Consider the following 17,341-nt stretch of genomic DNA (forward strand, 5'->3'; position numbering starts at 1 on the left):
TTCCTCTTGAATGGGACTCTGTGTGATTCCTGGATTTGTGTGACTTTTTCTTTTGTCAAATTAGGGAAATTTTCTCTCTTTACTCTTTCAAATATGTTTTCTATCCCTTGTTCTTCTTCTTCTCCTTCTGGTATTCCTATTATTCGGATATTATTACGTTTCATATTGTCTTGCATTTCTCTTAATCTCTCTTCATTCTTTCTGAGCCTCTGTTCCCTTTCCTGTTCTTTGTGTGAGATGCTTTCTACTTTGTCCTCCAATTCACTAATCCGATCTTCTGTTTCATCCACCCTATTTTTAATGCTTTCCACTGTGTTTTTTAATTCAGAAATTGTATTCTTTATTTCCTCTTGGCCCTTGCTAATAATTTCCATTTCCTTTTTCATGTTGATATAGTTCACAGTGAGATCACTGTAGCTTCCCTGTAGTTTCTGGTAGTTGATTGTGAGCTCTTTGAACTTCCTGATCACCAGTGCTTTGAATTCAGTATCTGATAGTTGACTTGCTTCTGTTTCATCTAACATTCTTTCTGAGGATTCCTCCTTTCCTTTCATTTGGGGATTGTTTCTTTGTCTTCCCATTGTTTGTGAGACTCTTCTTGTTAGCCTCAGCTTCTTAGATTAATCTGTTTTGACACCCTGGGTTTATGGTATGAACTTTTGTGGTGGAATGCCTGTGAATTTCAATGGTGCAGCCTCTTTTGGTTATCCTGTTGTTATCTGCTTCCACCTACTCAAATATGCAGCAACTTGTGGCTTCTCTCCCACAACAATGTGCAATTTGTCTCTCTGACTCTACTATTGGGAGGCCTCTTCTATGGGTCCAGCTCTGGTCTTTTTATATTTTCAAGTTGATTGTGACTCTTGTGGGTAAAAGAAAGAAATGATAAGGAAAGAAATAAAAGGAAGAAAGAAAAAATGGTAGGGGAATGGAAGAAAGAGCAATAAGTTTAGAAAGAAAAGAAAAAGAAATAAAACAGAAAATCCGGGAAAAGAGGACAAAAGTATGGAAAGATGAAACAGTAATAAAGTTTTAAAGAAATAACAGATTACTTTAAAAAAGCAAAAAGATAAAGAAAAGGAATGGAGAAGGAAGAAAGGTAGATAAAAAAAGAAAGAATAAAGATAAAATAAAGTAAAAAAAAACCAAAAAACAAAAAACGCACAAACAAAAATAATCTCTCAAAAACAACCTCAGAAAAAGGAATGTCACTTGTTGGCTTCAAACTAGCGAACCGGTTTTTCTGGTTGCAGTTGGCTGAGGGTCGATTGTTGTGATTTTTTTTTTTCCAGCCAGCCCCTCTCAGGATCCAGACACTTGGCGCCTCTCCCCCAGCTCCCTACAATGGGGAACTAGGACTTTCTCACAGTGCTCCCCTCCCAGGGGTTACTGCCATAGTCTGGTTTGCTGTGTTTGCAGGCACCTGCACCGGTCTAGTTGCCTGGTTCCCTCGGGATTGAGCACAGGCCTGCCCCCGTTCAGTTGGGAAGCCCCAGACCCTCTGCCCAATCCTGGGCTTGCTGCCAAGCTGGGTGTGAAGCAGACCAGGCTGCCGTGGCTACTGGATTCAGAGCCCCAGGCTGCACCTCTGAGTTCTCCTGGGCTGGTAACCACAGAGTCTTTGGTTGGGGCCCTTTGTCCTCCGCACCCTCTCTGTAAACTCTATCAAACAAGTCTCTCCTGGCCCCCCACCTTGCTTGGCCAGAAAGGGAGGGGGTTGAGGGTCTCAGCTCTTTTCCCAGGACCCCTCAGCGTCCCGGGCTTCCAGATAGTCTGAGGGGGGTAGACTGGAAGCTGGGAGCAGATCTGAGGACTGGGCGCCGACCTAGAAACTCTGTGTGTTCGTCATGGCACGTGCGTGGTGTGTATCCCTTCTGCTCCTGTGTTTGTCTGGGTCCCCTGGCCAACCTCTGGCAAAAAAAAAAAAAACAAAAACAAACAAACAAAAAACAAACAAAAAAACAAAAAACAAAAAAAACCCTAGGGATGTAGCAGCACCACGCCAGGTGCTGGACCCAGAACCGTGTGCAGGCTGAAATCTCCTCTGCTCCCCTCTGGTTGGGTCTCTTGGCCGGTCCGGGCCCAAAAATCCTAGGGAGGGAGCTTTCCGGGCGCTGAACGTTGGCCTAGGCGCCCTCAGGCACTTGCCCAGACACCCTGCGTGTGGAGCTAATAGTTCCCCAACTTGCGCGCAGGCTGAAGTTTCTTCCACACCTCTTTGCCTGGGCTACTCGGCCTGCCGGGCAGAAAACTTCCAGGGAGGGAGCCGTCCAAGCGCCGAACGCTGTCCCAGGCGCCTTTAGGCACTCTCCCAGACACAGTTCCCACCAGGCACTGGACCTCCGAGCTATGCACAGACTGAAATCACCTCTGCTCCCCTCTGGTTGGGCCACTTGGCAGGTCCCCGGCCCAAAAATCCTAGGGAGGGAGCTTTTCGGGCGCTGAACGTTGGCCTAGGCGCCCTCAGGCACTTGCCCAGACACCCTGCGTGTGGAGCTAATAGTTCCCCAACTTGCGCGCAGGCTGAAATTTCTTCCACACCTCTCCGCCTGGGCCACTCGGCCTGCCGGGCAGAAAAATTCCAGGGAGGGAGCAGTCTGGGCACTGAAGGCTGCCCCAGGAGCCCTTTGGCTCTGGCCACAGGGCGCTGGTTCCCCTACCCTGCACCGGCTGTTTCTCCCTGCTCCGTCCCAGAGACTACTGTACCACTGCTGTCTCCCTACCGTCTGGTTCCTCCGTGACCGATGAGGTTTCTGGTCTCTTATTTTCATATATGCTTGGCAACTGCTGGCTTGCTGGCCTCACCTCCTCCAATCGGATAGGTTTCTGTCTCTTTTGTACTAGGAACTGGTATCTGCTCCGTCCTAGTCCACCACCATCTTGAAACCGATCCCAAATTGTGTTCTAGAGAGGTAGCACCTATTTAGCTTCCCCCTCAATAGCCTATGAATGCCTGTCTCCTGTGAGTTGTCTGTGCTATGAATTTTACTTACTCATTTGTGCCCTTCCACTAAATTAAAAATGGAATCTCATTTTAATTTTTATTATTCTAATTATGAATTAAAATCATCTTTGCATAAGTGTCAAATGTTTTCCATATCATTATATGCAAATTTCTTGTTCACATTTCCACTTTTTCTTTGAATTGCTCCTTTTCTCTGATTGGCTTATAAAATTTAAAATATTAATATCTTTTCTTTCCTACAATTGTATTCTACCATAAGGTATGAAACTCTCAGTAAAATCTGGGCAAAATAGACTTGAATATTTATATTTGTAACATTTTTGCAATGACCTCTTCTTTTCTTGTTAATTCCTCAAACTGTAACATGTTTTTTTATGTTCTAACTTAAATCTTTTTTTAAATTAATTTTTATTGATTATGCTGTTACCGTTGTTCTATTCCCCCCTTCATTCCCCTCCACCCTGCCCCTCATGCCCACCATTACCCCCCTTTAGTTTATGACCATGTGTCTCAAGTTCTTTAGATTCTATATTTCCCATACTATTCTTGCCCCCCATCTATTTTCTATCTACTGTCTATGCTACTTATTTTCTGTACCTTCTCCCCCTCTTCTCCTCCTCCCACTCCCCTGTTGCTAACCCTCCTTGAGATCTTCATTTCTATGTTTCCACTCCTGATCTAGCTGTCCTTTTAGTTTGCTTTTGTTTTAGGTGTGGTTGTTAATAACTGTGAGTTTGTTGTCCTTTCACTGTTCATGTTTTTTTTAACTTATTTTTCATAGATAAGTCCCTTTAACATTTCATATAATAAGGGCTTGGTGATTATGAACTCCTTGAATTTGATCTTATCTGAGAAGCACTTTATCTGTCCTTCCATTCTAAATGAAAGTTTTGCTGGATGGAGCAATCTTGGTTGTAGGTCTTTGGATTTCATGACTTGGAATACCTCTTTCCAGCCCCTTCTTTCCTGTAAGGTCTCTTTTGAGAAATCTGCTGACAGTCTGATGGGAACTCCTTTGTAGGTGACTGTCCCCTTAGCTCTTGCTGCTTCTAGGATTCTCTCTTTCATTTTAATCTTGGCTAATGTAATGATGATGTGCCTTGGTGTGTTCCTTCTTGGGTCCAACTTCTTTGGGACTGTCTGAGCTTCCTGGATTTCCTGGAAGTCTATTTCCTTTGCCAGATTGGGGAAATTCTCCTTTATTATTTGTTCAAATAAGTTTTCCACTGGTGGCTGTTCCTTTCCCCCTTCTGGTACCCCTATAATTCAGATGTTGGAGCATTTACAGATGTCCTGGAGGTTCCTAAGACTCTCCTCATTTCTTTGAATTCTTGCTTCTTGACTCTTTTCTGTTTGGCCATTATTTGCTTTCTTCTGGTCTACTCCATTGATTTGAGTCCCAGTTTCCTTTTCATTGCTGTTGGTTTCCTGTGCAATTCCATTCATTTCAATTAGTTTCGTCTTCATATGTTTGTCTAATTTGTGGCTATAATCAACCAGTTCTGTGAGGATTCTGATCACCAGTGTTTTAAACCGTGCGTCTGAGAGTTTTGCTATTTCTTCATCACTTAGATTTATTGGCTCTAGGGCTTTGAGATCTTCTTGAGCCATTTTTGGTCTGTTTGTGCTCATTAAGTATGAGGAGCGGAGCCTTGGACTCCCAGGTTGCTGGGTTGTGACGCTGTATGTGAGGGTGTGTTCAGAGCAGGGAAATGGAGACACCCTCTGCTGTTTCTCGCAGCAGTCAGGCTGAAGAATTTGTTGTTATCAGACTTCCGAAACATTCAATTTTCTGTGTTCTGGCTGTGTTTTCTGTTGCTATTATTTAGTTGTCTCTAAACTTGGTTGTATGAGGAAGCACAGCGTCTCCACCTATGCCCCCCTCTTGGCGGAAGTCCTCTAACTTAAATCTTTTTAAGGGATGGAAATGTACCTTTTTAAGGGCAGTACCCTGCCCCAGTGCAGAGGAGGATGAGGGAGGGGCTCATTCCTCCCATGTTCTTCGTCTTGTCCTGCAGCTTTAAAACCCTTGTAATTTGTTGCCATTTCTTTTCATATTTTAAATAAATATTCAGTTTAAAAATAAAATATTAATATATCTGTCATGTATTTTGTCAATGTATATAAAATCATTTCTATGTATTTGCTTCTGCAAATTTTATGATTATTTTTTAAATGTTTAATTATATTATCCACCTGGAAGTTATTTTATTATACTAAATGATTGCAAAACAATACCATTTACATCAGTTATAAGTTCCATGAGAACAGAGGCTTCTGAATGGAGGAAAATCCACAGTATTGTATACCAGTCAAACTTAGAGCACTGGGGAGAGGTGAATGTCCTAGAAGATTTTTTGGAGTTCTCTTTGACTATGGTATGACTGTAACATGTGCAGACACCCATGGGTGGTTACAATTGAAATTCACCTCTACCATTAGTTTGGAATCTGGAATTGATAGCCAAGTACAGCTCAGTGAACTTCAGAACACTCTTATTTTTAAATTAATTTTAATAATTTTAATCCTCACCCAAAGATATATTCATTGATTTTAGGCAGAGGGAGGGATACAGAGAGGGAAATATCAATGTGAGAGAGAAACATCGATCAGTTGCCTCCTGTATGCACCCTGACTAGGGATCAAACCCACAAACCTTTGGTGTATGGGATGATGTTCCAACTGAGCCACCTGGCCAGGGCAAAATACTCTGACTTTAAAACCCATAAAAAGCATCCCTAAATCTCAGTGGCTTACAACAATTTTTACTTTTCCTTACTCATGGGGCACGTCTGCGTGGGTTCAGGTTTGTTCCATGTACGTCTTCATTCTCCTTGGGCCATCAGTTACCAGGAGGATGCTTTTCTCATGGCAAGTACAGATGTACAAAATGACAAGCCAACTCATGCCACCATACTGAGCTCACCAAGGTCAAGTTGGAGGGATGTCATGTAGCTTCTCCCTGCCTATCACAGAATACAACATTGGGTACTGGTAAAATTAATGGACTTTGGAGTCTGACAACAATAGAATGGCAGACACTGTTGAGTACCTACTCAAAAATCATTCCTCTCCCCTTCCTTCCATGATGGTAGTCCCTAGTCCTCACAATAGCAGCTCATGATTCCAGATACTTCTCCAGCATCTGTTGCAGCTGTAGGTAGCTATGTTACACAGTTCTGGCCAATGAGACATTAGCAGAAGTCTTCTCTGTGCTCCTGGAAAATTATTTTTCTACTTGATCAAGCCACTTAACTTCTCAGTATTCTCATTTGCAAGTTGGAGCTAGATATAATTCACAGAGTTGTTGTATTAGTCAAACTTACTTTCTCACAAATAATCCTAAATCCAGTGGTTTACAATAACATATTTTTCTTGCTAATTGTATGCAGGTCATCTAGAGTAGGAGTGGCTCTGCTTCAGGCTGTGGGTAAAGGTTTGGCCCAACTCAGTGTGTTTCAGGACAAGATATACTATGCAAGTATATTTAAAGCTTTTTATCACTAACATGCCTATGACCAAAGCAGTTCACATGGCCAAGGCCATCAAGAGAGAAGGGAAATAATCTTCCATCAACAATGGGAAGTGCTATATGGCAAAGGTGTAGATGTGTAATTTGATTATAGTAGAATGAAGGTTAATAAAGTAACCAACCTCTCACACTTCCTAGCTGTGTGAGCAGAAACAAATCACTAGCTCTTTAGAACCTTATTTTCCTTACCTTCAAGATGGCATGGGGCTCTTTTCTCTGGGTTGGTGTGAAGATTAAACATAAATGATGTGCCATAGAAGGCCTTTAACAAAAGTTAGCCCTCTGTCCCAACCACCAAACTCTGAGTTTACTAAATGATTTTCTCCCAGAAGTCAGGTGTGAGATTTAATGCTGGCATTCTATGAGGATGATAGTGGATGAGAACTCACCAAGATGAAGGCTCCATGTAGGAGGAGACAAAACGTTTATTCACTAAGCAAGTCTGAAACCATTATTTCAAGATCATTATCGTGCTTTCATGCTTCAATAAACTGTAACTTTTCCCTCTCTCTCTCTCTCTTTTTTTTTTTTTTTTTTTTTTTTTTTTGCAAATGACCTTTAATTCACTCTGAGAAGATCATTGGAACACTGGTATTTTAGGGTTGATTTTGGCTGTTGCATAGACTCCCTCTGCTGGAATAAAGCAGCATCTTTTTTCTCAAGACGATCCTTTCCCTTTAATTGAAAGCAAATGCAATAAACAATTTGCTGCATTGCTAGCCTGGCTTTTCATATAGTGTTTCTGCAGTCATGTCCTAAATTTACCTGCCACAGAGCTGCAACAACTGCCTTTTCAAAGCAGAGCTTTAAAAGGACACTGATTTTAAAGAATTTGCCAGAAATGTGAATTGTTAATAATAAGCAGATTCTAGTTCTCTGTGAGTAATGCCCTTTTTACTTCCAATTCTAACCTTCCCAGTTTTAGAACATCCAGAAATATTATAGGAAAGCTGGGATGAACCTTTTACACATGCTTGTTGAAAGGAAATTTAGCCTGAATCACCATGTTTGTTATGTGGGTAGGGTATCATTTTCTATGGAAAAAGTGAGGATGGCTACAAAGCCAACACTTTCCCTGCCAGGGGGAGCCACTGTTTCTTTTTTTTTTAATTTTTTTATTGATTATGCTGTTACAGTTGTTCTATTCCCCCTTTCATTCCCCTCCACCCTACCCCCCATCCCCATCATTACCCCCCCTTTAGTTTATGATCATGTGTCTCAAGTCCTTTAGATTCTATATTTCCCATGCTATTCTTGCCCCCCATCTATTTTCTATCTACTGTCTATGCTACTTATTTTCTGTACCTTCTCCCCCCATCTCCTCCTCCCACTCCCCTGTTGCTAACCCTCCCCGAGATCTTCATTTCTATGTTTCCACTCCTGATCTAGCTGTCCTTTTAGTTTGCTTTTGTTTTAGGTGTGGTTGTTAATAACTGTGAGTTTGTTGTCCTTTCACTGTTCATGTTTCTTTAACTTCTTTTTCTTAGATAAGTCCCTTTAACATTTCATATAATAAGGGCTTGGTGATGATGAACTCCTTGAATTTGATCTTATCTGAGAAGCACCTTATCTGTCCTTCCATTCTAAATGAAAGTTTTGCTGGATAGAACAATCTTGGTTGTAGGTCTTTGGATTTCATGACTTGGAATACCTCTTTCCAGCCCCTTCTTGCCTGTAAGGTCTCTTTTGAGAAATCTGCTGACAGTCTGATGGGGACTCCTTTGTAGGTGACTGTCCCCTTAGCTCTTGCTGCTTCTAGGATTCTCTCCTTCATTTTAATTTTGGCTAATGTAATGATGATGTGCCTTGGTGTGTTCCTTCTTGGGTCCAACTTCTTTGGGACTCTCTGAGCTTCCTGGATTTCCTGGAAGTCTATTGCCTTTGCCAGATTGGGGAAATTCTCCTTTATTATTTGTTCAAATAAGTTTTCCACTGGTGGCTGTGCCTTTCCCCCTTCTGGTACCCCTATAATTCGGATGTTGGAGCGTTTAAAGATGTCCTGGGGGTTCCTAAGCTCTCCTCATTTCTTTGAATTCTTGCTTCTTGACTCTTTTCTGTTTGGCCATTATTTGCTTTCTTCTGGTCCACTCCATTGATTTGAGTCCCAGTTTCCTTTTCATTGCTATTGGTGTCCTGTGCAATTCCATTCATTTCAATTAGTTTTGCCTTCATATGTTTGTCTAATTTGTGGCTATAATCAACCAGTTCTGTGAGGATCCTGATGACCAGTGTTTTAAATTGTGCGTCTGAGAGTTTTGCTATTTCTTCATCGCTTAGATCTATGGGCTCTAGGGCTTTGAGATATTCTTGTGACATTTTTGGTCTGTTCTGGCCCTTTAAGTGTGAGAAGGGGTGCCTTGGACTCCCAGGTTGCTGGGTTGTGATGCTATATGTGGGGGCATGGTCAGAGCCGGGAAATGGCGACCCCCTCTGCTGTTTCTCTGAGCTGGGTGAGGAGTTCACCTGGGCCGGGCCACTCAGAGTCGCTGGGTTATGACGTTGTATGTGGAGGTGGGGTCAGAGCAGGGAAATGGCAGCGCCCTCCACTGCCGCTTGCAGCGGGGACCTGCCCGGCCCAGGTCCAACCGCCCACTCCCTCGCCTGTCCGCCCACACACAAATGCATGACCACAGTCAACACGCAGCACCGCTCCCCGCTGTCTCCCCTGCGGTCGCTCGCCTGGTCGCTCGCTCGGTCGCTCACTAGGTCCAACCCTGCACCTGGATTCCGCGCGTCTGGATTCCGCTCCTGATTCCGTCCAATGGAGTTTTCCTGTGCAACCCCGTTTCACCAGCCGCTGGTTTCGCCCCTTACCGGTCAGGCTGAAGAATTTGTTGTTAACGGACTTCTGAAAAGTTCAATTTTCCGTGTTCTGGCTGTGTTTTCTGTTGCTAATATTTAGTTGTCTCTAAACTTGGTTGTGTGAGAAGGCACGGCACATCCACCTATGCCTCCATCTTGGCGGAAGTCCGGAGCCACTGTTTCTTGAGACACACAGGTGTTCAGTGCTATCAACAAAAGATATTATGTGAATTTATTTTTATAAAGCCATAATCCATTGCTTAATGTGTACAGAGTTTTACTTTATTACTGGCTTGGTGGTGTGCCAAGTATGTCTCCTTCTCCTTTCTGACTTTTACTTCTTTTGGAGTCACTTTTTGGGCTTAAATGACTTAGTATTTAGTGAATTCTGAATTAACTAAGTAAAAGAATCTTCTATGTGATGGTATAGAATAAAGGGGAATCTTGCAGTAATGGCAACTTCAATGTATGTGAGGTAGCGGTAGCACCTTTATATTCTGCCACAGCTCCAAACAGTGTTTTTCTCCAGCTTTGAGACTCAAAGTATGGTCTGAACAAGCACTACCAGCATCACCTATGGACTTGTTAGAACTTCAAATTCTCAGACCTCACATCAGACCTACAGAATCTGACTCTGTACATTTACAAAATCTCCAGGGAATTCACATGTACATTAAAATTTGAGAAGTCCTGGTCTGGAGGAAAGGGAGATCTCACAGTAATGCCGCCCCTGAGGCATGTGAGAGTTCTGGCACCTCTGAATCTGCCACAGCCAGGAGCACCTTACTCCTCCATGCCACCAAAGTCTGTGACTGAAACCCATGGGCCCAGGGCCAGCTCCACCCACTAGCTGTATAATGCTGGGCATTGACCCCACAACCCCCACCCTGCTATCAGTGCTTACTGTCCTTGTTGATTGGAGCTTGCTGACATTGACCTCATGGACTTGACTTCCTGGGCCTAACTGTCTACCCCCTACCTGACTTGGCTGACTTCCATAGTATATTTAGTATCTGGTCTTCTTTGACCCGGAGTCCTAAATTCTGGTTCCTCCCAGCTTGAATGTAGTCAGCCTAAGTGATAACACACCTTCCTGTTGAGGCCATATTAAAAGGGCCTGTGGTTCTCCAGCAACAAAAGCCTTAAATTAGTCATAATTTTAAAAATCTCAGATGATAGAAATTCAACTTGAAGTAGCTTAATTTTAAAAGGGGGGCACCAATCTGGACCAAATATCATGACATCATTTACGGGATATTTCTGCCCCTAGGGCATAACTTGAATCAATTTGATCACAAGGAATAATAGATACATCCAAATTGACAGACATCCTATGAGATAAATTGCCCATACTCTTCAGAAATGTCAAAGTCAAGAAAGATAAAGAAAGGCTAAGGATCTGTTCCAGATTAATGTAAATGGAATCTGTAGAACATGACAACTAAATGCAATGTGTGATTCTTGATTTGATCCTATTGGTTCTGGATTATAGGGTTATATATATGTAATGGACATTAATAATATGTATTATTCTATATTTAAGGGACATTATTGGGATTATTGGGAAAATTTAAATATGAACTGTAGCCCTGGCTGGTGTAGCTCAGTGGATTGAGCGTGGGCCTGGGAACCAAGCAACCACGGTTCGATTCCCAGTCAGGGCACATGCCTGGGTTGCAGGCCAGTTCTCTCCCTCTCTCCTTCCTTTCCCCTCTAAAGATAAATAAATAAAATCTTTAAAAAAATAAATAAATATGAACTGTAGATTAGATAATAGTATAATACAATATGATGTTAAATTTCCTGATTTTTGATTATTGTACTGTAGTTAGGTAAGAGAATATCTTTGTTTATAGGAAGTATAAACTGATGTGTTTTTGAGTAAAGAGACACTATGTCTGCAACTTACTCTAAAATGCTCCCTTCAAAAATAGAGAGTGAGAAAGCAAATGGGACAAGATATTAACAAAAGGTGATTATGGGCCAGTGGTATATGGGAGATTTTGTATTATTCTTGTAACTTTTTGGAATTCTATACTAAACATTCACAAAAATCAAAATAAATTAAAGGGGGTTTTATTAACAGAATACTGGAGAACCTCAAAGAATTAAAAGAAGAGGTGTAAGTCTCAGGGCAGCATGGGGACTTCGGGAACTGGAAGTGAAGACTTGATGCCACTACCGCGAACTGTGATCTGAATGAACATTTTTTAAAAGATTTTATTTATTTTTAGAGAGAGGGGAAGGGAGGAAGAAAGAGAGGGAGAAAAACAGCAATGTGTGGTTGCCTCTCATGTGGCCCCCACTACCTCACAACCTCAGCATATGCCCTGACTGGGAATGGAACACAACGACCCTTCAGTTCACAGCCTGTGTGCAATCCACTAAGCTACACCAGCCAGGGCATGGATAAACATTTTTAACAGAGTAACAGAAACTTGGAAGTTTAGAGCAAGAAAAAGGCTTTTAAGATCCTCAAGTGTCTCCACTTCAAGGATGAGAATGCTGAGATTCAAACAGCTAAAGTGATTTGTTCAAGGACTCATAGTTAACAGTTTCCAACAGTTTTGTGACATTTAGAACTCCTTTTCAACTTGGTTCATAGATCCCAAAGTTTGCTTTTTTCCTTTCACCTTTAAGTTAGAATATGAGTTGCAGTAAGAACAAGTTAACATAAATGATAAACAAGATGTAACATGAACATGTCGAATGAACAAATATCTACAAAAATCCCCCATATAATTAACAACATAATTCCCCCCAATTTTCTTCCATTAAATGTGTATATGATAACTAAAATATTTCAACATAAAAAGCAATTATAATTCTTATAGTATCATTTTATTCATACATTAAAATCAGCTAGAAGATTTGAATTTCTCCACTTATCATGTGGATGGGTACAGCCTGTCCTTTTCCACAGCATTTTTCTCATGTCATAGAATATATTGTCTCTCAGTTGAAAAATAGCACTAATCTAGCCTCTATTATTTAAAATGTCCTTTGTGATTTGGAGAGACTGTGATTACAGTTCATTGAGAGAGCATAATGTCAGGAATGTAGGGATGCTTAGAAGCCATCTAGTCTCACTCATATCTTTTAAAGCTGAAGACTGCCTGTAGTTAGTTACTTACTCTCCCTTAATCTTCTGCATCTGTTTCACACAACGGAATGGATTTAAAATGGGATAGTACCTGTGCATATTGAAATAATTATCTATGAGATCACTTATGAAATAGTATATTTAAAGAAAGCAGAGCTTCTTTAATCATTCTTCCTTTAATCCTGTATTATGTTTTGGTATAGAAAAGGAATAGATAAACAGAATACTGTGGCAATAGCCAGAGGGAAAGGGGGGTGGGTGGAGGTGGAGGTGGGCAAAGGTGAGGGGAAAATGGGGACAGAAAGAGACTTCGATGCAATGTGCAGATAATGTTTTCTTGAGTTGTACAGTTGAAACTGTGGTTTTGTGAACCAATGCCATCCCAATAAATTCAATAAAAAAGAAAAGAAAAGGCATTTGTGTAGCGGTTGGATAGCTAGACTGGGAGTCGATAAACCAGCCTTGACCAATTACCTCCATGACAGCTTTTAAAATAGAATGCAAATCCTAGCCAAATGACCCTAGGTGGTAGAGTGCAAAATTGAATATATAGTGGCTTAGTGTGTGGTGAAAAGCAATAAATTAAAAAAAATTAAGTGTGCTTTCCATCACCTGTGTTCAGATGCAGTCATAAATGGCTAACAAATTTTTCAGGGAATATGGATTTCTCTAGTTTGTTCTGGTGACAGGCACCATCTATTGTCTACCAGACATTCATTTTCCACATTGTCCTTCTAACGGAACCCTAATCTTGTTTGACATAGCAATGTTCTTAGATAATTACTTAATTTTTCAACCTCTCTGTCAGGGGGACTATGTCAAATGGCATTAGCTAATGACACATCAGTGTTAAGTTTGCTGGGGAGCTCCAGGAAACCTTTTGCTTTCCTGATTAAAAAAAAAGAATAGATGTGATTGGTGCTGCCCTTTTCCTTTTCTTCCTGCCTTGGATATAGACATGATATCTGGAGTTACCACAACCATTTTGTGTCTATGAACCAACATGAGGGAAGTAAGAGAGAATCGTGACATCTGGCTCTGACATCACAAACCACTAAATGATATCAGCAGTTGGCTGCTTCCTAACTTTTTGTTATATGAAAAAAAACTTTATTTGGCTAAGCCACTGGAAGTCAGATTTTGTAATAATTTAACTTAAAAACATTCCTGATACAAGTGTAGTAGACCCTGCTGTGGAAGTTGACCTAGCTCAAAATAACCCCAGTTCTCTGTAACACGCTGTCCCCATCTCTCTCTCAATGGATCTTTGCACCCATGTTGATGAAGTTGGACTAAACACACATGACTGAGGATGAGCCAATCAGATTCTCTGTCAGGAATTTGAAATTGGGTTTTAGTCATTCTGGTTCATCCTTCAGTGTGTCTAAAATGGAAGGACATAATAAAATGTGGAAACTGTTGTGTATGGTGGTGTGATGGGAGGTCACTGTTCAGCCATAGAGAACTAGACATAATAGGTCTGTAGACAGTGAAAAAGAGAGGCAGATACCAGTGTCATTGAAAGAGAACACTTCCAGGGGCCTGGCAACTTTCTGGGTCCAAGTATTAGCCACTTTTCTGTCCTGGCAGCCCTCAGATTCCAGTATTGCTCCAGTTTTCTTCCCAAGAAGCAGGCAGCCCTGTGTGATTGGCAGAGCTGTGCCCTGCACAAGGGCACTTGGACAAAAGGGTGAGGAAAGTGAAATCCAGCCTTCGTGTTTTAGTCAGTAAGCTTTGACCTGGGGTCGCATTAGTCTAGGGGTAGGTCATGTGCTTCTTTATGTGTTTCATCTGCTCAGAAGAGAGTTCACTTTTTTTTAAAATTTCACATAAGATGTAGGAAGGCCCTGCTTCAGAATAGCCACTAAAGTTGATGTCTTACAAATGAAGGACCTTGACATGTAGACAAAATGTATTAACAAACAGATAAACCACTCGATATGCCCTGATTTATTTTGCTTTTTAAAATTGAAGTATAATTGACATGTAGCAAAATGTACAAATTGTGTGTATAGTTGAATGATTTCACTGTGACTCATAAGTTCACTACATAGATTATGAAAAGGAACATTTCTATCATCCCAGAAAGTTCCTTTTTCCTAATCAGTACCACTTTCCTAGACACATGCAAGGGACACAGGGAGGTAGCCACTCTTCTGACCTCTATCACCATAGTTTGATTTTGCCCATTCTTGAATTTTATACAAGTCGAATCATATAGCAAGTATCCTTTTTTGCCTGGCTTCTTTTGCTCAACATGTTCAGGAGATCTGTCTATGTAGTTGCATGTATTTGTTCACTTTTTATTGTTGAGTAGTGTTCTGTTGGGTGAATATACCACAACTTATTCATTCATCCTCCTGTTGATGGACATTTAGGATGTTTCCAGGTCTTATGAATAAGTTCTCATGAATAAAGCTGCTGTGGACATTCTTATACAAGAGAACATAGGTAGGTATTTCTCTTGGACATTGATGTACTATAGTAGAAGTCCAAATCTTTCACAGTTAAAGGTACAGATATAGATATATACATATAGATATAGATCTCTTATGCACCTGTATAAATTTTTCTCCAGTTGTTTCTTCATAATGTAATTCAGAGGCCATATTTTGTGAGTACCTCTCCATCACAAATTATATATGTAATGTACGTGCCCATTTTTTACACATTAAACACAGAACTACCCTCTCAGTATTATGGAGATGCATGCTTTTATTTGTTTAAAAATTGATGAGTGGTCAGTAGTAGTTAGTGTTACAACAAATGAAGCAAATTTATAGCAAGGGTATTGGCATTAAACTTATAAATAAGAGTTTACTCAGTGACCAGGGCTAAATACAGCAAAGCTACATGAACCATGTAAGATTAAGCTGACTTCCTTGTTCCAACAACCTGTGCTATTTATAATACTAAGTAGTGTTGATTTGATATGCAAAGCCCTATGCAGCAATGTCTGTAAGTTAGCATCATGAGTGGAGCTTTTTGAAAACACATGAGTGGTCCTAACCCAATAAAATCTTGGTGTAGAAAGTGACCTCTCTTTTTATTTTATTTTTTAAATTTTATTTAGTTATTTTTCAAGTACAGTTTTTTGTCTATTTCAACCTTTTCATGTAATTATATGCTATAGCAGCTGGCCAGCTGGCTATTTCTTTCCTATGTCCATTCTTATAATTCTGGTGATTAACATCAGTTGAACATTGGAGCCTGTGAATGGATTTCATCTGTTAAAATTTTTTCCAGGCAACATGAGATGAGGCAGACAATTTACTTAATATTGATTTCTTTATGAAGACAGTCCCATTAAAATAATAACAAATTATGGAGAGTGTCTGAGTAAGCCATATTTGGGATAATAAACTGTGGAGCACAATATGAATTTATTCATACTGGAGCGTAATCTCCATGATTGCAGTGATTTGTTTCTCTTTTGTTCACAGAAGTTCTCCTAGTAAGCCATAGCAGGGGTCCATATTTCCACAATAAACCTTGTATGTATAAGATAAGAACCTTAGTTACTAACTCACAAGGTTATACATCCTACTTTGCTTAGTACTGGTATTATATCCCAGTTGCTCCTCCCAGCCTCTCTAAGGACCAGGAAGAAGCCTTCCTAGCTGCACCTCTTCAGCAGCAACCACTTGGAACATGTGGAAGCTCAAATCCATGGAGAGGCTTTGTGGAGCTTTTTGTCTTTAATAGAATCAAGGTGTCAATTTACTTCACTCTTCTCTTTAGCCACAGAGCCAGCTCCTCCTGAGATTCTTTATTCCTTCTCCTTCCTCTAGGTGTAAAATGAAAATGGTCACAGTGACAGTTTCGTTCATCATGGCTGGCATGGGGGGTGGGCAGTGGCAGCTCCTGTTAGCATGCCTTCATGGTCAGGTCATCCCAAATTGCCTTTTTTATTAAATGCATTGGGGTGACATTGGTTAATAGTGTCATATAGGCTTCAAGTGTACATTTCTATGATAGTAGATCTATATTTGTATTGTGTGCCCACCATCCAAAGTCAACTTATCTTCTGTCATCATATATTTGGCCCTCTTCAAATTGCCTTTTTTGATGTGTTGTTTGTATAGAAAGTGATACCATCTGGATTTTATAATCCAGTTCTCCAAAAGGTCTTTGGCTAAAACTGTTTCTGAAAAGAAACCAGAAAACAGTCATTTCTCCTTAAAGTATCTGAAAACACAGTGTTAACATAGCAAAACTACTTTGGACATGATAAGACAGAATATTCCCTACAATACCTAAATAAACACAAGGGGAAATAGGCAAGTTTGTATATATATATATATATATATATATATATATATATATTGTATATATATACAATTATATATATATATTGTATGTATATATTGTATATATATACATATATATGTATATATACAATACATATATATATACATATACATATATATATACAGTATATATATATATTGTATATATATATATAAATATATATATATATTTATGAAGCAGAAAGGTCCTGGGAAGCTGTTAATTTTACAGATGAAAAGACAGTGAAGCCAGAAAGTCTGAATTTCCTCAACCATGGTCACTCAATACATCCTATGTCACCCCAGCCCTAATAGTTTTAGGTTTCACTTTGCACACACAAAAGATACCATTCATGGCCAAACCTGCACTATATCACACTGCTTCCCTGAACCCCAATAAACACATTTACTAAAATGTGTTTGTAAGGTATTGAAAAAAAGAAGACAGCATTAATCAGTTTTAAAGAATCTCTGCATTTGCTCCCCAGTTTGTGATCTTTAGGGTCCATGTCAAAAAGCATGGTAAAAACCAACCAAACAAAACCAAATAAAAAAACCCTTTCAGCTTGTTTTGCTCAAAGCATCTGGGTGAAAGAGTTATTGAACTCTAAAATAGCACAAATTGTTCAGGTATTGTTCATCTCAACCAT

At 40.3% G+C, this 17,341-nt stretch overlaps 1 protein-coding gene across 1 annotated transcript in view; it reads left to right on the top strand.

Annotated features, from left to right (window-relative positions):
• The window catches only part of LANCL3 (LanC like family member 3), a 118,853-nt gene that overhangs the window by 70,759 nt on the left and 30,753 nt on the right, over positions 1-17,341 (top strand). The window lies entirely within an intron of this gene.

This window comes from Artibeus jamaicensis, unplaced genomic scaffold, assembly GCF_021234435.1.
Source record: "Artibeus jamaicensis isolate MK-2021 breed Jamaican fruit bat unplaced genomic scaffold, CSHL_Jam_final contig_60, whole genome shotgun sequence".
In the NCBI taxonomy this organism is placed as follows: Eukaryota; Metazoa; Chordata; class Mammalia; order Chiroptera; family Phyllostomidae; genus Artibeus; species Artibeus jamaicensis.